General features: G+C 31.6%; 1 pseudogene; it reads left to right on the top strand.

Moving 5' to 3' along the window:
* Nucleotides 1–27,616, top strand: LOC132725525 (myotubularin-related protein 2-like; annotated as a pseudogene).
* Nucleotides 27,617–27,921: the final 305 nt, after the last annotated feature.

Raw genomic sequence — 27,921 nt, 5'->3', positions numbered from 1 at the left:
CCGGTAAAAATACTCTTCAAATAAAAGATAAACCCGGAAGTGAAACTTCCAAATAAGAAATAAATATGATTTGCAATTAAATGTGAAAGAATATGGATAAAAAGTATAAAAGCGACCCTTATGATACAAGCCAAAGAAACCCCCAAAGACTAAGACAAACAACCGCAAGTATGGATTCCATAAGTAACTCAGTTTCAGAACAATCGGCCTCATTTCCCATGAACGACTCATCGAGTGAAAAAGATACTGGGTCGCCTTCAAAGTCGCTTTGCTCCTCTGCTTCCTCGTCATCAGAAAATGTTCAAGCACACGAAATGAGAGTAAGTTGTCCAAATCTGGTGTCCTATTGTACAGTATTCCTCAAAAACCAGATACCCCTTGGTCTTACTAATTGACTAAGGTAAAGAGTCAACTCGGCCCTAGGCTATACTAACTCGGTCAACTTTTAAGAAAACATAGTGTAAAAGTAGACAAAGCTTGTGAACAGGGAAGTCAAATAAAAAATCATTTTATATTTTCTGTTTTGAAAGTGTCATTCGGTATTTTATGCATGGCATCCAGTTTGACTAGTACCCAGTGCACTTCACTGATAGGTATGGAATTCTATAATATATAATTATATATTTTTTTAAAATTTAACTTCCTCTTTTAAATATACACATGTAGTCTATAGTCGTGCAAGCCAAAGCCTAGGACAGCTACCTGTGCCGAGTTGGAATAGGGCTGAGCTGACTCAGGGACAGAGTACGTTTTAGGGCCGAGCTGACCCTGATTCCTCACTAAAAAGTGTCCCGAAGCAGTTCACTTGCTCAAAAACCATCATATATCAATTCTGAGAAAAGTGGAGCGTGCTCACACAAAAAGGTTTTGTTTGTTTAATTACTAGTATTCATTAATTATACATTAATGTATTAGATGCGGGTAAAAAGACTATGAGAATGAACATTTTTAAACTGTTAATATTTAGTGAAGGAAAACATGAAATCAAGCTGAAGCTGCTGATGTTTTTGGATATACTTGTGTAAAACACACTTTAATCTGTGAAAATGAAATAAGCATGTTTTTAACAGGCAAGCGTTAACAACACATGCAGCACTCTTGTTATAAATGAATTTAATATTGTAATTATTTTATTTTATTTTTAGCAACAACATAGATCACAGTTACATAATAAGATATATATATAAATAAATATATATAAAATAACAGTTTATCCAAATTAAAATATCATTTCATATTAAAAATAAATAAAACAAATTTAGTTAATGACTGAGATCAGATGAGGCATTGTTAAATGTATTTTAAAAAAAAATTAATAAAATCACATTTCAGATTAAAACTACAACAGTCAGAATTATAATTATCACAGAATATTGTTTAAAGTTACTGATAAACATGATATAAAAGAAATAAAAGAATTTCTATAAAATTTCAATACAAAGTTTTTATTTAAAAGTGATCTAGACTCTATGGTTACAAGGATAACCCATTAAGCTGGTGTGCTTATTTCCTATGGGGTCCTGTTAACCAAATAGATGGAAACAAATTATGTTTTTCTTTTAGTGGAAGAGCTTTAACACTGCATGCACTGCTTTTGTAGTAAATATCTACTGTTTTATATATTGTGCAGGTCTTCAAAGAAAACTTAAAGCATAACAGCCAGTCTGATGAACCTCCTATGTTGGACGGAGAAAAACAACAGGAATCGACATGTGAGTTGTCTGGATATAGGCATTATCTTTTCTCAATTTCATACAAGAGTGTTGAATTACTTGAAAACTCTGATTATAACAATTTAAACCTGCCAATGTTGAGAGATTCAGTCAGCTCAACTTTTTTGTGTGCAAATTTGATGAAAATTCAATTAAATGTACATGTATGTTAATAATTATATGTATTATGATCATAGACAGTAAAAATTCGAATGTTGTGAAATAGGTGTGTTAGGTTGTCCCAGTTTTCATTTGTTTACGATGCTTAATTGCCCAATTTAAAATGCATCGGTTTATTGGGTTTGAAATGTGTTAAAACATTTACTGTCAGAAAATTTAACAGATAAATAATGTACACTACTTATATACTTGTATATTTCAGTTCATATAAGATCATAAGTCCATATCACTAGTATTTATATATCATTGTCTTTACAGTGACAACTTAATTTTACTTGTTAATGCTTTTATTTTTGTTTTGGATAGGGAGAGAGGTGACCTACTTATGTCCTTACAGTGACTTCATCAAAGGAAATTTAACCATCACCAATTACAAGCTTTACTTTAAGAGCACAGATAGGGTAAGAATTACTATTTACTATGTACATGTGTAATAATATAATCTGCCACTGGGTTAAATAAAGGAAATGCCTAACCTTCTGGCGATACGTTTCATCTGGAACTTGAAGAGTATGTGTAGGAAAATGTAAAGAAGTGTTGCACATGGAGTGTCAAGAGAAGCCTATTTGTCAGAGATAAGATTTTCTAGCACCAATGTTTTTATTGACAGAATATTTTATTGTGGTAGTGAGAATTTTCCAAATGGTAGAGTTACACAGTAAGATAAAGCTTCATACAAGTATGGCAGTGGAGGGAAAAGTGGGTGGAAAATGAGTCGGGGGTTTTCTCTTACATCTGTGACAGGAGGGCAGTATAGTTGTTTTGTGTTAATGGGGGATACATGTATGTCCAACACACAGTGGAGGAATTTGGTGGCACCATGATGTTGCCTCTGGCTGTTATGAAATGTTTGAAAATCTTTAAGTCAAATTCTCCTTTTCTTTTTGGGTTGGGAGCACGGATTGCAATAGAAAGATGCATAACAAAACAATTAATTGACTTTACTTTGGGGGATATAAATGTCTTAAAACAACTGTTCAATAATATTTCTTTTCATAATCATTTATAAAATGATTTATATACTTTATTAGATACACATGTATGATACACATGTATATGCAGCCTAATTTTTTTTTTGATTTCACAGGAACCTCCATTTACGCTTGATGTACCCCTTGGTGTAATCAGCCGTGTAGAAAAGATAGGGGGCGTTTCCAGCAGGGGAGAAAACTCCTACTGTATTGATCTAACATGTAAAGTATGTAAGATTATTTTAAAGCTACTCATTCAAGTATTTTTTAATTGATTCAAAAAACAATTCCTAGCAAATGAGGACCTCGTCCATTTACCAGTCCATTTTAGAGGTGTCATTGATAAGGATTTTTGTATCGATATATCGGTAATGAATTATCGGCGATACAGCAATATATCGATTGCCAGGCTAAATTTTAGCTTTCAAGTCTTTTTAAATGTTTCCTAAAGACACTGACAAAGCAGTTATATTAAGACAAATGCAAAAAAGATAAACTATGAAAACTGAACAATTTGTTTCCTTTTTTATCATTTAGCTATAAATGCAAAAACTAATGACTAGTAACTATAAAGTTTATTACTTTAGTTGTTGTTGTTGCTATTACGTAGTTACTGATCATGCTAAATACCGTCCATGCCGTTCCAATTAAGCCGGGTTTAATTGGCAAATTATACTAGACTAAGTGTTAAGAACCTGAATAATTATTAAAGTTTAACATTTTGTAATCATAATTTTTACAAAGAAACACTGACAAATTTTTCTTGGCATTTTCCCTTTTTAAAATCTGAAATGAGGGGTCTTGACATCCACTTAGCAGACGTGCGAGATTACAACGAAATTAGGCAGCATTCGTTAGAGACACTGGGGGGTAACTTTGGCATTGATTTCCGTTTTCATTTCAGAAAAAAAAATGTTTCTGGCTTCCATAACTTTATATGTCGCTTTTATTTTGACGTTTTGCGACAGTAAACAGGTCTATCAGTTCTTTAAAACCTGTTCGCTGAAGTCTCTTTAGCTAGAAATATATGTGCATTCGATATCCGATATTTAAAAAATGGAATCGATATCGAATCGGATCACAAAGATCGTTGATACACCGATATCGATTGAATCGATGACACCCCTAGTCCATTTTAACCCTTTCTGTGCTAAATATTTTAAAAATGAACTTGTCCGTTTTTTAACCTGGATAAATTTTATCAATTTTAGGGGAAATTTCAAAATATGTAATGACTGAATAGCAAACAGTGCAGACCATGAACAGTTATCTGGAAATTGGTCTGAACTGGTTTCATGGGTGAATTCTGTTAACACAGGCAGGGTAAAAGTTAAGTTTTGAAAAATAAATCGAAACAACTGTAATCACCACTTTGTAGGACAACATAATAATTTCGTAGATATATTTAGAGTTTTGGTGTAGAAATATTGCATGCTGTCAGGGTGCTAATTGGAATCAGTATAGTAGAAAATGTAGTTTTTCCACCGTCAGTAAACTTCTTAAAATCTATATGACATACCATCAGTTTGATCAAAATTCAACCAAAATATAAACATTCAATATTAAAGGCACATTCATACCCAGGAACATAAAAATTCATGTCCATAAACAGAGTCAAGACACGTGTCACAGTTTAAAAGTTTATCAACTTTTAATTATGTGTTTAATCACTGGTAAAATTATAAAGCATACTTTCGAAAAGCCATGGATTGGGTTGATAATCACTTTATCGTGTAATACACATAATTGTAAACAAAACGTATTATAAATGTTTAGGAAACATTGTGGACTGACTATGGAACTCTTCGCATGTATTTTAAACAGACATCGGAAAGTCTCCCTATTGAATAATTGTTAACACATTCTGTATTTTGACATCAATAAGAATCACTAATTTTGTTTTTCATACAATTATGTAGTATTGGAAATAAGAAATATGCCGATTTGGTATCAATTCAGGCCAGGAACAAACTGTTAATGTATTGTTATTATTTTTATAATGTAATTGATGTTCTAAAGAACAAATGGAGCTTTAACATTTCTGTTTCCATGCAAAGTTTTTCTCAGAAAATGACTATTTCTGGTTTACTCATCAGATTGACTTTTATTTTGTTGCTAGGATATGAGGAATTTGAGGTTTGCACATAGACAGGAGAATCATTCAAGACGTCTCGTCTATGAGAAGATACTTCAGTTTGCTTTCCCATTAAGTAATAAACAGGTAAAATTTCAATTTATATCTTAAAGATGTATACATGTCTGCAGGTAAGTGAATTAAGTTTTCAAATGATCAAACTTAGGAAAATTAGTTTAAATAAAATTTAGTTTAAATGTTAAAGAAACATTAAGTAATAACTAGGTAAAGATTTCATTCATACTCTAAAGCCCAAAGTTTATAGATAAATAAGCAAATTTTAAACAAAACAAACAAAAAGGAATAAAACTAGGAATAAAAGGGAAAATTTTTGATAGTAAATGTGAAAGAAATGTATACTTGATAGTAAATGTGAAAGAAATGTATACAAATTGTATAAATAGTTTCATATTATTAGACACTTTGTATGTTAAATGAAAAATAGGGCTATGAGAATAATGTAGAGGTTTTTTGCAATTTTATAAGCTTAGGTACTAAGTAAGGGCTTTTTTGTTACGTAGTTCTGACAAATTTGAATTGAAATATCATGTGGATAACAAGTACCAGAGGCTATTGTATCTTTTTTAAGTGAATATGAAATAAAACTTTTCATGTCAGAATATTTTTTATATTTTCACCCTTGCTATAACGATATAAAAAGTCATCATTTTTAAAGAGATATACAATGTTTCCATATTTTACTGACAACAACCACATATCTGGTATCTCTTGTTTACAGCAACTTTTTGCCTTTGATTTTAAAGAGGATTATGGGATAAATGGATGGACAGTGTACGACCACGAGGCAGAATTTAAGAGACAGGTATGTATCCTTATATGAGCCGCGTCATGACAAAACCAACATAATGGGTTTGCGACCAGCATGTATCCAGACCAGCCTGCGCATCCGCGCAGTCTGATCAGGATCCATGCTGTTCGCTTACCAACCCTATTACAAGTAGAGAAACTGATAGCGAACAGCATGGATCCTGATCAGACTGCTGGATCCATGCTGGTCGCAAACCCATTATGTTGGTTTTGTCATGACGCGGCTCAATTATGTAAGGACTTCTTTATTTCTGCTGATAAAATGTGTCTGACAGACAAATAGTAGACTTTAGTTTAGTTCGAAGAATAACTTTGTCATTTCTTGCCTTTTTGTCTGACAGTGTAACCACTGGAGTAATTGCCAGATATCAATTTTTTTTTAAATCCAGGGTCATTTTAAAAAGATAATTGGTTTGCAGTTGTGTCATTGACCAACCTATAATATCATGCACTTTCTTAATTGTAAAGGTTGTCAGTCCATGTTTAGGTGTTAATAGCTAAAACTTACATACTACAGGTTGGGCTGTCATTGAATATCGCTGTATCGATATATCATGGATATTCATCATCCGATACAATATTGAGACACACATTCAAATATCGATACAAGCTAAAAAAAATTTATTTATGTTGAAATATACCTCCCTATTTTGCCTTATAAGAGAAGTTATTTTTTTCCAGATTTCTTGGCTGACTTGAACTTTAAACTCTGTTTTCGAATGTCAGTGACAAAAATAACAGAAAAAAAAACAACTTTCATTTAGTTAATACTATTTGTAATGTCTAATACAAGCATGCATAACACTATGATCCTAATTTATAATCCATATTTAAATGTTTTTCATTGTATCTACTGTCAAAGTAGATATATCACTTATATTTGTCTCTTGATATATTGATACAAAATTTTCCATCAATGACAGCCTTAACTACAGGTGCACGCAATGATGTACACATGAAGGAAAACTTCAAGGCACTTCATGCCTTAAAAACAAATAAATATTTCATTCTTTAGAAAAGGCACACATTAACATTTAAATGAGCCGCGTCATGACAAAACCAACATAATGGGTTTGCGACCAGCATGGATCCTGATCAGACAGCGCGGATGCGCAGGCTGGTCTGGATCCATGCTGGTTGCAAACGCATTACGTTGGTTTTGTCATGACGCGGCTCAAATAATGGTTTTAGAACATGTTAGATGCTTATCACCTGAGGAAAGTAGAAATACATGTGACATTTCTTTGTCATAAAGGTAGCAAAATGTAAACAAAGTAGTATTTTGACTTCCTTTTAAAATACTATATATTTCTATATCTGTACTAATTGCCAAAATACAATAGAAGCAAAAAGATGGTTCAGGTAATTGGCCAATGAGTAACTTTTTGGAAATATAACAGGGCACCAAATATAAAAACTTTTGAGAAATGAAAATGAAAGCATCCCTAGGGCATGGGCCTTTTAAAAGACGGTAATTTTTCACTATCTTGGTACCACAACAGTATTGTAAATCAGTTATGTTCATCTTAACTATCTAAAATAGTTAGACAAGGGGAAGGCTATACACGTAGCATAATAATTGTACATTTTTAAGTTGATATTTTATTAAACAGTAAAATTATTCACCAAACATTATTTAGGAATCATGATCTCATTGATCACTGTCAACCTTTGTTTAGCTGCCAGGCACAGAGATTAGTCAAGTATTCAAGGACAACTTAATTATTGATGGTACAGACTTGTTTGGTTATTTCCGTGTTTGCTCTATCAATTAATTCTTTTTCGATGCCATATCATCTATTCATCTTGAATGAATGGAATTAGAAATATGTCCACAAGCTTCACATAAAGAACTGAAAAGGATGTTGGAATGAAATGTATAACTTTTTAGATTGAATACATTTCAGCCTCATAACATATTTATATAAATATCAACATAAAATTAAGTCATGCATTCAATATAAGGTATTTGATCAGCTTGGGGTTTTAATTGTTAAAAAAGTAGTTTCCTGTTCGCTATTGTATATTCTATTATTTTATAACTATGCAAGAATTACATTTTTATTGTTTTGCGTTTATATAGCTACTTTATTTTTGCAAATGATTGGTTTGTTACATGTAATTAATTGTTTGGTTTTTTTTGTTATGGATGTCCTAGAGAACTGAAAAAAACAAGTTGATAATTAATTTAAAAGTCTCAGAACTTACTATCCTGTTAGAGGTGTCTGTTTTTGTATTAAGTTAATAACCACATGTTAATGTGATATAATGAACTGCTAACCTGCCAGAACCAAAAGAGATTAGCCTTTGCCACATCCGTGCAGTCTGACCAGGCTCTACGCTGTTGGCTGACTTAACTTTGAATTTCTATCTTGCTATCACCAATATTGATAGTGGACAGTCCCAAAAATGGAAACTAGATGAGACCATTAAAATAAATATACCAGGTTAAGGGTTATTTGTTTATTTGAATATTTTATGAACAGGGTGTACCCAATGATAACTGGAAAATCAGCCGGATGAACGAGAAGTACGATGTAATTGACACATATCCTAGTCTGGTAAATATATTTCATTTCCATAATCTTTACATGTGTAGATTCTAGACAGTTTCATAAAAATTGAGCCACATCACGACACAAAACCAACATAGTGGATTTGCGACCAGCATGGATCCAGACCAGCCTGCGCATCCACGCAGTCTGATCAGGTTCCATGCTGTTCGCTTACCAACCCTATAACAAGTAGAGAGACTGATAGCGAACAGCACGGATCCTGGATCCATGCTGGTCGCAAACCCATTATGCTGGTTTCGTTGTGACCCGGCTCAAATGATCAACTTCTCTTAGAACACAAGACCTGTAACTATGTTAAGCTTTGGTTAGATTTGGTGTGAAGTATTGTGTAGTGAGAGCCTCTAACAAGTTTGGCAAGCTAAGGACTTTGGTATAAAAAGTGGCCTGCCCTATGGATAACTTGAGTGCACAGTTTAAAAATCAAAATCTTCCTGAAAGTTGAAGGCCTAGAGCTTAAATGTTTAGTACAGTTTGTATGTAACATAATCTAGTTGTCCTCTTTCAAGGTTGTTTAAATCATGGGCAAGAGGTCAAATACGGCCCATGTCAAGCTCTAGGGATCACTTAGTTATTTATAGTCTTAGGGTAGTGGGTACCACGGTTCTCAATTTTTCAAGTTGTGTAACTTCAAAAACCTTTTTTAAAATTAAATTTATTGTATCAATATTAAAGAAATTCAACTGAGGTTCAAAAGATTAAAAAACATAAAATTTTAATTTCTTATATAGATCAGCTAGGACACCTGAAACAGAAAGATATGCAAGAGATAATTAAAGGTTATACTCAAAAATGAAAATGAAATCATAACTTTGTGCTATTCTTAGCCTGGTTTGAGTGAAAAGCGTTCCAACAACTTTAAATTTAGGTCATTTTTGGCCGGGTTGCACTGGTGCAAATCCGGGTTATAGTATGGTGAATGTTCGGGCGGCGGGCGGGCAGGCAGGCGGGCGGGCGGCGGGGAAAATATTTTCGTAACAGTTTTCTCAGCAACTACTTATATCACAGCCTCTTGATATTTGGCATACAGCATTAACACATGGTCCCATACCGTGGGATTCGATTTCAGGTCTGTCGCTCATCCACTTCCTGTTTATCCACTTAGTTAAATTAGTTAGATTTTTCGACATTAATGGTCAATGGTAGGAAATTTTCGTAACAGTTTTCTCAGCAACTACTTATCACAGCCTCTTGATATTTGGCATACAGCATTGACACATGGTCCCATACCGTGGGATTCGATTTCAGGTCTGTCGCTCATCCACTTCCTGTTTATCCACTTAGTTAAATTAGTTAGATTTTTCGACATTAATGGTCAATGGTAGGAAATTTTCGTAACAGTTTTCTCAGCAACTACTTATCACAGCCTCTTGATATTTGGCATACAGCATTGACACATGGTCCCATACCGTGGGATTCGATTTCAGGTCTGTCGCTCATCCACTTCCTGTTTATCCACTGAGTTAAATTAGTTAGATTTTTCGACATTAATGGTCAATGGTAGGAAATTTTCGTAACAGTTTGCTCAGCAACTACTTATCACAGCCTCTTGATATTTGGCATACAGCATTGACACATGGTCCCATACTGTGGGATTTGATTTCAGGTCTGTCGCTCATCCACTTCCTGTTTGTCCACTTAGTTAAATTAGTTAGATTTTTCGACATTAATGGTCAATGGTAGGAAATTTTCGTAACAGTTTTCTCAGCAACTACTTATCACAGTCTCTTGATATTTCGCATACAGCATTGACACATGGTCCCATACCATGGGATTCGATTTTAGGTCTGTCGCTCATCCACTTCCTGTTTATCCACTTAGTTAAATTAGTTAGATTTTTCGACGTAGGAAATTTTCGTAACAGTTTTCTCAGCAACTACTTATCACAGCCTCTTGATATTTGGCATGCAGCATTGACACATGGTCCCATACTGTGGGATTCGATTTCAAGTCTGCAGCTCATCCACTTCCTGTTCACATTAATGGTCACTGGTAGGAAATTTTCGTAACATTTTTCTCAGAAACTACTAATCACAGCCTCTTGATATTTGGCATACAGCATTGACACATGGTCCCATACTGTGGGATTCAATTTAGGTGTGTAGCTAAACCACTTCCTGTTTACCTACTGAATTAAATTTTCGGCATAAATGGGTCAATTGAAATTTTTTTTCGTAACATCACAGCCTCATGATATTTGGTGTACAAATGCAACCCGGCCTTTTCTGTCTTTGACCCATTTTTTACAATTAGAATAATTACTCTCTAAAAATGGATTGAGCAAATGATCAGAAATTTTGCACACAAGTTATTGGTCTAGACCTTCATCAAATGGAACATAAATCTCCAAAAATTATTATCAGTCCCGCCATGTCAAAAAACCTCAGTGGAGTCCCTTTAACTTTTGAATTTAAAGAACATATGTCTACAAAAGTCATTAGCATTCATGATAATCTGCCATGTTATTTGTTGGCGCTAGTCTCCAAATTACCATGTTTGAGATATCCATGATATATAATTTCTGTATTTTATTAGTAGATGATTGTTGATTGTCTAATATTTTCCTATTGTAGATGGCAGTCCCAAAGCAAGCTTCTGATGATTTTTTGAAGCAAGTGGCAACATTTAGATCTCGCGGCAGGATGCCGGTAAGATAAAAGTGTCTGTGTAGAGTGGTCTTGGGAGTTATTACATTACATTATATTATCACATAAACCTGCGGCGCAGGAGTGTAATAAAGCCATGTAATAAAAATGATATCACACTAGTGTAATAACACTTTGACGTGACATCATTTGGGCTATATAGAAACATAGCGTTAAAGTGCGCTATTGTTAGTGTTACACAATAGGCGCGTCATTGAAAAATTACTCATTTTAGCAGTTTACTGTTCTTATTAGCTCGACTATTCGAAGAATATGAGAGCTATTGTAGTCGCCCCGGCATCAGCGTCCGCGTCGGTGTCTGCGATAGTTAGAGTTTTTTGTAAAGTCAAATATCTCAATTATTACTTGAGATATTCAATTGAAACTTACAATACTTATTTATAGTAACAAGGTACATCAGATTGACAAGTTGGATAACTCTGCCTACAATATTGACAGAATTATGCCCCTTTTTAACTTAGAAATTTTGGTTAAAGTTTTTTGTAAAGCCAAATATCTCAATTATTGCTTGAGATATTCAATTGAAACTAAAAAATTCTTATTTATAGTAACAAGGTACATCAGATTGACAAGTTGGATAACTCTGCCTACAATATTGACAGAATTATGCCCCTTTTTAACTTAGAAATTTTGGTTAAAGTTTTTTGTAAAGTCAAATATCTCAATTATTGCTTGAGATATTAAATTGAAACTTACATTACTTATTTATAGTAACAAGGTACATTAGATTGACAAGTTGGATAACTCTGCCTACAATATTGACAGAATTATGCCCCTTTGGAACTTAGAAATTTTTTGGTTAAAGTTTTTTTGTAAAGTCAAATATCTCAATTATTGCTTGAGATATTCAATTGAAATTTAAAATACTTTTTTTATAGTAACAATGTACATCAGTTTGCAAAATTGCATAACTCTGCCTGCAATATTTGCAGAATTATTTGCCCCTTTGAAACTTAGAAATTTTTGTTAAAGGTTAAAGGTCTTCAAAGATATTTACTTGAAACTTTACACGTGCACTTAGGGTCATAATTGGAGGGTCATAATTGTATGTCACTGACCAAGTTCCATAACTCATCTTGCATTAAGGCTGATTCATATCCCTTTCTACTTAGTCTCTTGGTTAATGTTTACATGCAAGTTTTACATATCTCAATAACTATTAAAGATATTTATTTAAAACTTCTCATATGCAATTAGGGTCATAATTGTAGGTCACTGACAAAGATCCATAATTCTATCTTGCATTTAGGCTGATTTTTCTCCCCTTTTTTCAACTTAGAAATTCATGGTAAAGTTTTGCTTGTAAGCTGTTATCTCAATAACTACTTAAGGGTTTGTGTTTTTTTTGGGACAATTTTATGCATTCATGATAACAAAGCAGTGATTTACTTGATAAAACATCTTAATAACAAGCCTTTGTACCTTTTCTGTCAAATTTATGTATTCATAGGTAATTAGTATTATTATACTCAATAAAACACCCTTGTGACATTTCCTTCCGAATAGTCAAGGCAATACTGTATAATTAGACTCTCTCTAAGGCCTATAACATGAATTTATGAAAAAAAATTAGCCCTTTTGTAAACTTAAAAAATTATACATTATCAAGGCTCTTTTACTATCAAGCACTTAGAATAGTCGAGCGTGCTGTCCTACCGACAGCTCTTGTTTTATATATGTGATAAATAGAATATTATTTTTGTGTAGATTCAATACTAAAGTTATTGAACTCGTTGAATAAAACAATATCATGCTCGCCATAGTATAGTATTAGATTACACTCATTCAATATCCTCTATTACTGTAATTCGATGTTGGAATGTATGTACTGAGACTCGCATAATATAATTTTATTCAACTCGTTTAATGAATTCAGTATTGACCCTTTACTCATTCGGTATCTTCTATTTATGCAATTTGATAATTAACACTTTTATAGAAGCACTCCTCTCGATTGATCATTATTTTCATAAAATCTTAAAAATTGTTCAAATGAGTGAAAATATTGCAATGTATACTAAGTAAGTTATTTAAAATTTGCCTAGCTCCTACTGGTTGTAGAAATTACATATACTGAACCAAAAAAGAAACTTTCGCAAAGTATGTGCCAGTTGTTCAAGGGTACCACTTAGATGTACACACTTATATACACTTATATACATGTAGTAGCTTGTAAAACTTGTTTTGTTTGCCAAATCGGTCAGCTAGTCCCCGTATAAAAGCCCGATATGTTTATTCAACGTAAAAATCGAGTTTCAAAAGGATTGAAAAACTGTACTAACATATCTACATTCAAACTTGGAGAAAGTTTCTTTTTTGTTTCAGTATACATGTATATCAAATTATGCAGAAATTTCTCTTATTGCAACAAGATAGAATTTTTATAATAAAAATGTCAAGGTATGTCATATGTTGCCCACTACATTCAATATCACCTGGATTGGTAAAATTTATATATTTCTATAACAGTAGATATAGATTTCTAAACGTTTTTTGAAGGATTCAAATCATGCCACTTTGAGTAACAGTTTAATGCTTATAGTAAAAAAACTTCAAATTTTACAATCTTTATATGTATTGAAACATTTTTTCATCAAATTTATAATGTTGTCTGCATTTAGGTATTATCATGGATTTCTTCTATTTTATTATGTCATCTGTATGTAGGTATTGTCATGGATTTCTTCTATTTTATTATGTCATCTGTATGTAGGTATTGTCATGGATTTCTTCTATTTTATTATGTCATCTGTATGTAGGTATTGTCATGGATTTCTTCTATTTTATTTTGTCATCTGTATGTAGGTATTGTCATGGATTTCTTCTACATTGTATTTTATTATGTCATCTGTATGTACGTATTGTCATGGATTTCTTCTATTTTATTATGTCATCTGTATGTAGGTATTGTCATGGATTTCTTCTATTTTATTATGTCATCTGTATGTAGGTATTGTCATGGATTTCTTCTATTTTATTATGTCATCTGTATCTAGGTATTATCATGGATTCATCCCAAAAGTCAGCGGACAATCACCCGTCTAGTCAACCTTGATTGGCGTGGCTGGTAAGGCGAAACAAGGACGACGAGATGTACGTACAGATGATTATGGATGCCAACGCCCACTCAAATAAACTGTATATCATGGACGCGAGACCCAGTATGAATGCAGTTGCTAATAAGGTATGGTACATATTTTGGTTTTGTAACCATTACTTATAGAACTCATAGCCTACAGACATATTACCTAGTTTAGCATGTGCAAAAATGATGCAATTTCAATATTTCATCATAAATTGTGTTTACATTATATATGGTCTAACCTGTTCAGAAGGACTTTTTGTAAAAAAAAAAACTTAAGTAAACTAACATTTAATATTAATGTGTTAAAATGTGTTAAAATAGTAAAGGTGATAAAAGGGCAAAGCATAGGTTAAAAAAAATAATGACTTTATCAACATTTTGCTTAACATACAATGTAAGTCATCACATGTAATTATTTTATGAATGTTGAAAAGTTTCTTTAAATTATTACCGTCTTGAATGTTATTTTTGAAACATTTGCCATCTGTAGGTGTGCAGTTTTAAGTCTTGAAATGATGTAGTTCTTAAATGGCTTGAACTGGAAGTGATATTAGCTTTTGTCACCAGTAAAGAGCTAGGACAGCCTTCATACTTGTTATTCAAAACATGATATGACCAGTAAATGAACACAGAAAAGGATTAGGCACAGAAATATTCATACAGTATTCATATTATCCTTTCATATTACCTGCTTACAGGCAAGAGGCGGTGGTTTTGAGAGTGAAGATGCATACACAGGGGCAGAAGTTCATCTTCCTTTGATTTTAGCTCGACTTTTCTATGAAAAGGGGAGCTATCCTACTCGCCCCGGCGTCGGCGTCGGCGTCACACCTTGGTTAAGTTTTTCGTACCACCCCACTTTATTTCAGAAGTATTACAAGTATGGCTTTGAAACTTACCATACTTGTTCACCATCATAACCTCCATCTACAGACAAGAGTACATAACTCTGTCAAGGTTTTTGACAGAATTATGGCCCTTTTTTGACTTAGAAAGTGTATTGAGCTTGGTTAAGTTTTTTGTACCACCTCACTTTATTTCAAAACCATTGGAGGTATTGCTTTGAAACTGACCATACTTGTTTACCATCACGACCTTCATCAACAGACAAGAGGACATAACTCTGTCAAGGTTTTTGACAGAATTATGCCCCTTTTTGACTTAGAAAATACATTGAATATGGGTAAAATCCACTTATTGCCTTAACCCTTTGAGATATTGCTTTGAAACTTTTAATGCTATTTCACATCATTACCCCCATCTGTACGCAAGAGAAGGTAACTCTGTCAAGGATTTGTTTTAAAAATTAAGGCCTTTTATCGACTTAGAATCTTGGTTAAGTTTTTAGTACCAGTCCACTTTTTGACTGAACTGTTTGAGATATTAATTTGAAAGTTGGAATACTTGTTTACAATCATGATTCCCAAACATGTCCAGGAGAAGGTAATTCTGTCAAAGATTTTATTTGAATTATGGCCCTTAACTGTCAATGTTTTGTATTATAGGCAAGCACTAAAAAACTTTTTCTTTCTTACCAGCCCTCTTTGACTTAAACATTTCAAACTTTGCTGCAGTGTTCAAGGGTATCCACAATTCAGTAAAATAATTCTTCACTAAATATCTTAATGCTCATGGCCATTGTTCACTTTAAAAATACAGAGATTCTTGTATTGCCTTTTACTGCAAAAACTTTTTTTATTGGCAAGCAATAAAAAAAGTCGAGCGCGCTGTCTTACGGACAGCTCTTGTTAACTGTCTTTATAAAAGCAATGCCTCAATGGCTGAGTGGTCAGTCACTGATTTCAAGTTACTTGCCAACAACCTTTGTGGGTTGATTCCTGGTATATACATGATACATGCAATTGTTTTTATTTCATCTAATACATAGAAGGTAAGTGGTCCTACTCTTGTACTTAAAATAATGCCTAGATATACACACTAAAGTCTACTTCTATCAATAAAGCTAAAAATTAGCCATTTGACCTTTACATGGGTGGCATGACTTAAAAGCCAAAAACAGCAAAATCAACAGAAAAGTCATTAGCATTTAAGCTCCACATTGTATATTTTTGATAACAAAAGCATCTATACCTGGCTACAGAGAAACAGATTACCAGGAAAGCATATTTATATGCCCACTATTTTAAGGGGGAAGCGTATGTGTTTGCCATTGTTTGCCCGTCCCTTTTATTTGTCTGCCGTCCTGCTGACTGTCTGTAGACTGATGAAACCTGTGAAATGTTTAGGGCATCCATTTTGTAATGGACACGTTTTTAATTACTAATAACTATGTCATTACCATGTCTTTGCAAGTTTAAGAAAGTTGAATAGATGTAGTTGTTCCCAACTATAGATGATTCCAAAGTGGTTAAGTAACATAGAATCAACACATTTGGTAGATCATTATCAAGGTATGTGGTATTGAGTTAGGTAGAATCTAAGACAGCTTTTGTATCATATTAGATTATGTGATACTGGTAAAATTGAATCTATATTATTGGTTGGATTACATGGTATACAAAAAGTACAAAAGTTGTTGATATCATGTAACTAAAAGTACATTTTTTTTGTGTTTTTATGTACAAAAAATAAATGTATGTTGAGTTTTGTTGTACAAAAAATAGATTTGTGTTGTGTTTCAATGTACAAAAAGTACATTTTTGTTGTGTTCTAATGTACAATAAGTACAGACTCCCAATTTCTGCAACCATATTTTCAAAGATTTTTCTTCAAATAAGGGGTATTTTCACAAATTTAAAGAAATCTTTGTATTTTTTATGTCAGAACTTTCTGCTTTGTTTAACAAAAGACAATTGATTTAAGTTAACATTGCATTTATTTAATTGTTTATACATTTAAATGTTCACAGCAAATCCTGGCGGGAGCTGTAAAAGTGGCTGACAAAGTTGAGAACAATAAGACGTCGGTGCTGGTACACTGCAGCGATGGTTGGGACCGTACCGCACAGCTAACAGCACTCTCCATGATCATGTTAGATCCTTACTATAGGACCATCAAAGGGTTTGAGGTACTTCTAGAGAAAGAATGGCTCAGCTTTGGACACAAGTTTGCCCAGGTTTGTTCTATTTTTGTAAACTATGTTGAAGATAAGTTTTAATAAAAAAATTGCCTTTTTTTGGGTGGATAGGGGTGTTGGGGGGATATTTTAATGTTTGTTTGATAAAGGTAAAAATATATAATATTCTTCAATAATGAATGTTATTTCATAAAGAAGATAATACTGTTTGCTCTTCCATTTGTGTGCTTGGACACACATAAATTGTCATGGTTCAGACGATTTAACACCTTGATTAAAATGTTATAATTATGTTATAGGGTTTCATATTGTTTAAATACAACATTAAGATTAAAATTAGGATGTGACTAAGATATGACATTAAGTTTATATATCATAATGTAGAGGGTGGGACATGCTGAAAATGTGATGTTTAAATTATATAGGGACATGGTGAAGATAAGACATTGACATTATATATTATATTGTAGAGGGTGGGGCATGGTGAAGACAAACATTCTGATGCTGATAGATCTCCAGTCTTCTTACAGTTTATTGACTGTGTTTGGCAAATGACAAAACAGGTATTTCAATCTTTTACCAATATTTGGTGTAAATGTACTAGAAAAAGAAGTTTTCATTTGATAATAAATGTCTTCATTGTCTTAATGAATAGAAATTTTGCTAACAATATCACAAAAATATTATTTTCAATTTATTGTAATTCATTCATTTATGCATTTTTAGCTCGACTTTTTTTTTTTTGAAAAAAAAAGTAGAGGTATTGTTATAGTCAGGTCGGCGTTGCCGTTGCCGTTGCCGTCCGAAACTTTGTTACCTGGATCATAACTTTTTTATTTCTTTGGTGTATTTGTCTTTCATACTTGTAATAATATATGTATATATACATATATACATATACACATATATATATATATATATATATAATATATATATATATCAAATATATATATATATATACATTATAACATATACACATATATATATATATATCAAATATATATATATATATATAACATACATATACATATACACATAATATATAATATATTACATATAATACATGTATAATATATAATATATATATATATATATTTTTTTTTAATTTTTTTTTTTGAATATATATATGCATATATATTATTATATATATATAGATATATATATATATACATAATATATATATATATATGCATATATACATACACACACACATATATATATATATATATCAAATATACATGTATATATATATATATATATATTTTTTTTTTGAATATATATATGCAGTATATATATATATAATATATATATAATATATATATAATATATATATATAATATATATATATATGCATATATACATACACACACATATATATATCAAATATACATGTATATATATATATATATATTTTTTTTTTTTTGAATATAATATATGCATATATATATATATATTATATATATATATATATATATATATATATATGCATATATACATACACACACACATATATAGCATATTATATATATATATATATATATTATATATCAAATATACATGTAAATATATATATATTTTTTTGTTTTTTTTTTTTTTAATATATATATGCATATATATATATATATATATATATATATATAATATATATATATATATGCATATATACATACACACACATATATATATATATGAGGCGCGACGCGAGAAAAACCGGTCTTAATGACATTTTTTTTCGAAAATTTGGTTTTTAACTAAATTATTGTAGATATTTTTTTTCTGCATAATGAGAGTGAAAACCGTTTTAAAAATCAAAAAGATTAATTATCGAGATATGCCCGATTTAAAGAACGTCATATATTTGAACACTTTTTGTTATCAAATGAACGTCGAAAAATTAAATTGACGTTTAAACGTTATTAATTGTAGACTTTTAAATGCGGCAATTACGTTTTCTTAAGAATCCACTCAATAATTATGTTAAAACTTTAAAAGAAGTTAGTAATTAAGTTATTTAAACATTACATCTCTCGCTAATTGCGATTTTAGTGTTGCTTAGCAACGTAATAAGAACACGGCAATATATAATAAAAGCGTGTCACACCACGGGCGTATTAACCATTGCCACGTTATATTCCTTCAATTTGTACAAAACATTTCAACATCCTTACGGGATTTTTTCAAAAAATATATACTGCCTGAAAACAAATATTGCAGACCACGAACAGAAGGCGTTGTTTGGGTTTTTATATGCACTGATCGAATATGTTTAATCCGTTGCCGTCAGCAGAAACCTTGTTAGGCCAAATACCAAATACAAAATGTACAAAGAAATAAATAAACAAACAATATAGCGTATGTGTCTAGCGTTATTTTGAACAATTATTTTATTTTTGCGGCTATGGCAAAACTATAGACAGTTTTAAATAAAAAAGCTCCATTTTTTCCTTTACAACAGAAAAATGTAGAAAATTGGTAAAATATTAAATAATTATCTTATTAAGAACATAGAAACAATGGTGATAGTTTTTTAAACTACAAACAAAAGTTCTGTGGATACTTAAAGTCAGCACTTGCAGTTATAACAGTGCCCCTTAATCACTGATAATATGACTGACTGTTTGACTGACAAACGCTCGCAAAACTTCGCGACAAATATCTCTTACGCTCTGATGTCATTCCCTCCGGGCGTAATACCCTTGGACGGGCAACATGAACTGGAACCGGAAATCCGGGTTCTTTCAAGACTTGGATCAAATGTTCCTCGCTTCAGGTGTTTTTCTCCGCCATTACCACTCCCGGTGTGTCCGACTGGAACCGGAAATGCTGGAATTTTCTATCAAATAGAAAAATGATAAATATCCGTTATGACAAATGCAACAAACTTATTTCCTAATATGCATCTATAATATAAAAAATAAAGATTTTTCAGAGCTTATTTAGAATTATTTAAGTTAAAAGAACCGGTAGAGCTTGGAAAGCTCTTACATAGCATGACCGTTAACTTGGGTCACGCGGGCAGAAAAAATTGTTTAAAGAATTTTATTTACGTTAAAGTGTATTAAGAATGGGGGTTTATATGCGAGAGACGAAATTCGTCTGCATAATATTTTGTTCCGGAACATTTTACATGTATCCTGTTTCATAATAAATATAAATGTGGAAGACATTCTATGTGACAACTCTTTTCTTTTCAATTTTTCATGTGTAAAGTATTTATTAGATATTGCTTATAACTTTTTAAGAACCATTGAGTAAAATCAAAGAAAAAAATACTAGTAAGACGATTAATAGAAAAAAACTCTTAAATTTTCATGTATAAGATATTTTCTCTTTCTATGGTTCAGGAACGTAGAGTCTGGAATTGTGAGTTAACAACATTTTTATTTGAATGAGATTAACCTAGTTTACTTATACAATAATTGGTTTTGAAAAAATCTCTCTAGAAAGGGGTTTCCATTGCCGCCATGACCACTGAGGGTAACATACAGCACTGTTGGTTGTAGATGATTTCTCTGTTACAGTCGGCCAGCTGTTGAAGAGTTTCTACATCATGCCTCCGGAATTTAATTTTTAGATGTGCAAATTCCCGCATCAACTAAAACACCTCGCATGTTCCTTAAAAGAAAATTTAAATCATTTTAATTTGGAAAAGCCTTACCTATTGCGATTTAAAAGGAAAAACATAAATAAATTATGCTTTTTGAACAAAACTACGGTGTTCATGTTTACATATATTTTGTCCTTGGGGGGAAAAAAAAGATAAGATTGTCAAATTTTGTGTAGATTGCCCAGTTACTAGAAGTTAAAAAAGAATCTAAGTAATTAAGATTTCTTGAATCAGTACCTGGTACTTGCATATGATACTCCGATCTTTTCATTCTGTCCTGTCATAACGCGCCCCACATAAAATATCCAATAGTGTAACGGTTTTTATTTTTGCCCTTGAAATAAGGCATGCTAGTTTAAAATAATATTCAATTAATTTTTGTATGGAGCAATAGCAAATGAGTTATACACAATAAGTATTTTAATTGTGGAAAAAAAGTAAGACTGATATTTTTAACTATTGTACAGACCATGCATTTAATTGCATTACTTGGTATTGATACTGCAGTACCTATAGTGCATATCTTATTTTGCAAAAACTGCATAAGTACTGTCACACACAAGATATGCTGCACTTGTACTGGTACTGAATAACTGCTCAAAATTTGGTACTGGTACTGCATTTGGCACTACTTTGGATTTCATTATAAATTGAAAAGAACATTTTTATAACATATATTGTTCTATTTAATGGAAAATTTATACTTTTACCATTACGGAACATTTGTTGTGACAGTCTGTATGCAAACTAAGTACTGGTACAGGAAGTACTGGTATTTCTCCTGATATTACATAAAGTTGAAACTGGTTTCTGGTATTAATTTTAAAAAGTATATATAATCGCAAGTATTAATAGAATTTTATATCTGATCGGGTTAAGAATGGTAGTTAAGGTGATATAATCTAACCGCATTGTAAATATTATGTTAAAAATAAAAATAATTACCTGGGCAATTATCCAGTGTATCGACAAGGCAGGAGTCTGATTAAGCGTGATCTGCAATTGTCCAGTCTACCATCGACAGCACAGCGTCAGGTCCGTGTGTCCCTTTACCATCTGGACCCTATGGTTTGATCTTCGTCAATCAGGAAGTTTGAGTTGGTGAGGCCATGCCATCCAGTTCTTACTCCGAATATTTGTATTTTACGTAGGGTTAGAAAGTATAATGGACCCATCTGGCGAGAAAAAATGAGGCAAACTGACGTTCTGACTAAAGATCAAATGTAAGATGGACAAAAACTTTTCCTCCGAGTCACGTTGTGTCCACACTACGCCGTATGCACTCATTATATAGATCACGTTCCTATAAAATTACAAAAAATATATATCCAAAGTAAAACATAATTTTAAAAACTTCTTTCTTAAAAAAACAACGATTTTTTTTAATATTCAAAATCATAAGAATCATAATATTTTCGGGGATAGAAAGCACATGCATTTTTTTTCAATACTTTTTCGGGCATCGAGTCTTATTCTGTTATATAAGATATGCTTAGAAAATAATTAATAATTCATGCAGGTCAAATATCTGGTTAAATTATTTATAAGTGTGAAATTACATTATTGTTTTTTTTTTCAATCATTAACCTTGTGCAAGAAGTACGTGGTCCCCGCAGTGCCGTCGTTGTTGCTGTGTCACATCCTACTTTCACTGTACCTGCTATTTGTCTTGCGCAGCTTCTCACAAAGTTTGGCACATACATCAATCTTTTAGGGCTAGCTATAACGTATATGCGGTAAACATGTCCGCCAGATGTCTTTGAAATGACGGTGAGCCTATAAAGGCGCGTACACGGGGATCTGAACGAAGACTGTTTGTACAGGCTGATGCATGGGTCTTTTTTGGGGTTGTGTCAGAAGGTCAGATACACTGGTGGGATGTTTGGTCCGTAGGCAGACCGAGGGGCTGGCAGGTTGAGGGAGACCTCTTTCTTCTGCATAATTTCGGGAATGAAAAAAAAACGCGTATGACAATCATGATACGTAATAGAACTTTGGTTTTTACCTGCGTGCCATGGACTTGGCCTTGGAGTTACGCCGAGATGACTTGACATGTTTTAACAATGGCTCCTAAATGCATATTCGTAATGTCATATACATAACATGAAATGTTCCTTTGCAAACCTGTTTTTCCTGATACCCGAAATGTCTTCCTTGAACGCTGCCTTTTTTTGCCAAACGTTTAGTTTTCTCGTCGTTTTCCCTCAGCCACTAACGAACATGATACAACAGTTCTTTCTCATCCTTTGTCATTTCCCTGATAGAAAGAATATGACTCAGTATGTCGTCAAATTTAAAAACTTTTGTATGACAATTAAAGAGCGACAACCAACAACCTTTTATAATAAAAATATGTCTTACTGTCTGTGGTATCATCACTATGTTTACACAAATTTCCTCCTCACTTACTATTACTATTCCGTTCCATCGCAATGGGGAAGAATCTGGACTGTTCGCGGTGGGGAAGTCTCTTGCTCTTGTAGATACGGAGTTCGGGCCTCGTTCATTCTCGGGCATTCCTCAGACAAAAATCTGAGTCGCTTATTATCTCCCCCCAAAATTCTGTGTTTTTGAGAGTTTTTAGGAGTCCTTCCAAAATGATCCGAGTAAAAGGGATTCAAAGATCCTATAAATGAAAAAAAAAAAAAAAAAAACGAATAAAAGATGTTAGCTTCAGCTGGGATTCGAACTCGGATTTCGTTGCGTGACAGGCCAAGTGCAAAATTATCCCACTGAGGCTATACACTTATCGCAGTTCTAAATTGGTATATTAATCAATATTATAATCTAAAAAACATTTTTTACTCATGATGACTTAGCATATTTGGACATATTTACTTTCCTATTTCTTGCAACAATTTTCCTAAAATGAATATGAGTAATAATTTAACTTGCGACTGATTTAGATTATTCTTTTTTTAAACAATTTTGCCGATAATTATATGAAATTAATGAATTATGAAAAACAACGGCTCACTACAATAAAACAACTGTACTGGGGACAGTTAAAATCAAAACCCAACGTTAGAATTTCATATCTAAATTATTCTATATAAAGTTGCCAATTCTTATTCCTTTTGTATATTGTATACTAGATCTAATGAAAGTACTGGTATATCTGTAGGCTTATTACTGTTTACAAACGTCGGTTACTACCAACAATAAAAGATTATCAATGCTATGCTCCGATTATAATTTATAACATGCAAAATATGTTTTTTCCTGTTGAATTTTCAATCAATTATACATAATAGACACTTACTTCTAATTCCTCCTCCATAATTTTAAATGTTTCCTCTGAAAATTCCAAAGTCAAAACACTTTTAAAAAAAATATCAATTAGCACACGTATAAACAGTATTGTCCGTATTAACATGTGTAAATACGCCCAACAAGAGTGACGTCATTTAAATCCGCCTGTAGTGCACATTTTATTGTCGTGTCATTTAGACCGATTTTTCTCGGCGTCGCGCGTCATATATCCAAATATACATGTATATATATATATATATTTTTTTTTGAATATATATATATGTATAGTATATATATATATACAAATAATATATAATATATAATATACAGTATATATATATACATATATATACACATGTATATATAGTATAATATATAAATATTTTTTTTTTTTTGAAATATATATATGAATTATATATATAATAATATATATATATAATATATATCAAATATATATATACATATATATACATGTGTATATATATATAATATATATATATATTTTTTTTTTTTTTGAATATATATGCATATATTATATATATATAATATATATATATATATAGTATATATAGATATATAGATATATATATGCATATATACATACACCACATATATATATATAATATATATATATATATATATATAAATATATATATATATATATATATATATCAAATATATTACATATGTATATATATATATATATATTTTTTTTTTTGAATATATATATGCATATATATATATCTATATAATATAGATATATATATATATATAGATATATATATATATATATATATAGATATATATAGATATATATATATATACATGCATATATATATATATTGCATGTATATATATACACACACATATATATATATAAATTGCGTCATTGTTTCATTTTTAAAAATTGCGTCATTTTTTCTATTTTTAGAAATTGCGTCATTTTTTTCTATTTTTAGAAATTGCGTCATTGTTGCTATTTTTAGAAATTGCGTCATTTTTTCTATTTTTAGAAAATTGCTGCATTGTTGCTATTTTTAGAAATTGCGTCATTTTTTCTATTTTTAGAAATTGCGCTCATTTTTTATTTTTAGAAATTGCATCATTGTTGCTATTTTTAGAAATTGCGTCATTTTTTTATTTTTAGAAGTTATTCATTTTTTTCTATTTTTAGAAATTGCGTCATTTTTTTCTATTTTTAGAAATTGCGTCATGTTCTATTTTAAGAAATTGCGTACTGTTGCTATTTTTAGAAATATGCTTAATGTTTCTATTCATATATATACAAAATATATAAACAAAACTAATGTGACAAGACAGACCAACTAAATTTATAAAAAGGAAACGTCAGTATATGTTCAAACCTTTCTATGTTTGCGTTTAGAAAAAGTAAAAAGTCGAGCGTTGCCCCCGCCCGGCGGTGGCTCTTGTTAATTTTGGTTTTTGTTTTAAATACCTCAGCTTATATGTATAAGAATTTTATGTGTTTACACTTTAGGACCTCAGTGGAGTTCCTTTAAGGTATTTCAATACTAAAACATGAAACTTAGGCTACAAACAGTATCAAGCCTAGTCAAACTACATGGCTGAGCAGGGAGACTATACAGGTGGTAAAGTCTAATCTTTTTGGTTAAGTGTTAACAATTCAATAACTTTTTTTCTTGCAGTTTCCAAATGCATTTGAGTTTAATGAGCACTTCCTGATTACAATCTTGGACAATCTGTATAATTGTTTGTTTGGAACTTTCCTGTGTAACTCTGAGGCACAGAGATTTAAAGAATTGGTAAGTTTCCATTTTCAGTTATTCACCGACTTTATTCTACATAGTAGATGACAATTTGATCTAGGACATGGAGTCTATTGGTCATTTGTCCCTTAGCTCTGATTCATGTGGGATAAGTAGTCTCATCACTTGTGTAGAAATTAGTAATTATTGGTTAGTTGTCCAGGAAAGCTGTTTGATTGGACCAACCAGAAACATATGACCAAATCAAGGTTAAAACAAACAAAAAAATGTTTTAGGCTAGTGATAGACTTCTGTGCCAATACCAGTTAATGGAGATTTGAATGTTCAGAAATGTTTGAATGGCTTAAATTTATGATAGCACCTACATGTATCTGTTTACAGTCAATATTTTTGTTCACAAGTGAGATGTTGCAATGCTCATAAATACTGGAATAAATTACCATTTCAATGAATTATGAGCATGAAATTATGATAGATGTTGATGTAGTTATTACTAAAAAATAAAAAAGTGAAATCTTCACTTATAGATCAAACAATGGAAGGTTTGTAGAGCTGTTTTTATCCAATATCTGCAAGTTCACAAAAAACCACAAGAACATGAAACAGCAATATGTTTTTAAACCAAAATTTATACAATTTACTTATCTATACTGTTAGTTGATTTTATGTTTGTGGCCTCCTTGACAGGATGGTAAAGCTCACTGACAACTGATATAGAGTCTTAGCGGGAAGTTTAGATAGTTTTGTGTGAAGAAGCTATCCAGCCAGCATATGGAAGGTCAATGGGTCTACTCAGTTCTTTCTTGTCTGAAATTGTGCACATAGTGGCTTTTACCCGACTTTCTCCACCAGTAGAGCTAAAGGCTACCCAATGATCAATACTTTGCGTAACTTAAAAATCAAAATGAAAAAAAATAGGAATATGTGTAACCATAAGTATTTAACTATTACAGAAAGTAAAGGAGAACACACAGTCTCTATGGTCGTTTGTTAACTGTCAGATAGATGAGTTCATGAACCCTTTGTATGCAGAATATCTACATAAACATGTACTGTTTCCTGTAGCCAGTCTACGCCGTATTGAGATCTGGACTGGTTACTACTGTAGGTGGAATCCCAGAATGAGACCTCAGGTATGTATTATATTTTACAACAATCTTATCTATCATTCTGTTTAGAAAGTGTATAACTATTAGTAAGTAATTGTTAAGAAAAAAGTAAATGATTAAAACAGCTAAATGAAGGGACGAGGACCCACTGTAGCTGTTTAATTTTATCTTATTAGAGTCTATATTCTTTGTTGACCTACTTAGGTTATAAGCATGCACATTGTTTATGTATATAGGTAAAATGTGTAAATGAATCAGTTGTTAAATAAACACAAATGAAGACAATTTATGGAAAATAGGTTGTCAGCATTGTTGAAATATTGAAATACAGGCCTTCTCATTGAATGTAGGGCAAAGATTATGTACCCTTATTTTACATACACACTGACACCAGTGATTTTTTTTTGTTTGTTGAGAATTTGAATTACTAAAAAATAAATTGGTTAGTATTGGTACAAAATTAAGTAACATTGGTTCGATAATGTCTGATTTGGATGATTGTGAACATAGATGGCTAATATAAATATGCTACAATACGGACCAATACAATCAGGAACACTTTGTAGATTCAGTGCTTACCAAAAGAAATAACCGAAATATGGAAACAGAAACTAAACTCTAATCAACAAAATATGCAGTTGTCATAAAGAATGTTAATTGAAATATTATTTATTGTTTGTCTTTTTCAAATCAGGAACCAATACATTCAAAAAGGTGAAATTTCTATTTTTTACGGGAAAACTAAAAAAAAGTAAAAAGAAAAAAAAAAAGAATTTGGGAGATAAAGTCTGGGGGAAATTTTCCCCGAGTTCCCCCCCCCAAAAATTTTCCATCCCCAGTGAATTTTTTTAGTAGTTTTTTACCATTCTATACAGAAAAATTAGCAACAAAATGATAAAAAGGGGAATTTTTTAAAACCACAATTTTCAAAAAGGGAAGCAAATGAAAAATTTCAGCGGGGTGAATTTTTTGTATTATTAAAGGAAATTGTTTTTGGGAGCATGAAAAAAGAAAAATTC

This window comes from Ruditapes philippinarum, unplaced genomic scaffold (genome assembly GCF_026571515.1).
Source record: "Ruditapes philippinarum isolate M1 unplaced genomic scaffold, ASM2657151v2 ctg5229_1_1_1_1, whole genome shotgun sequence".
NCBI classification, from domain to species: domain Eukaryota; kingdom Metazoa; phylum Mollusca; class Bivalvia; order Venerida; family Veneridae; genus Ruditapes; species Ruditapes philippinarum.
The sequence above is the reverse complement of the archived record's forward strand: the minus strand, read 5'-3'. Positions and strand labels throughout refer to the sequence as shown.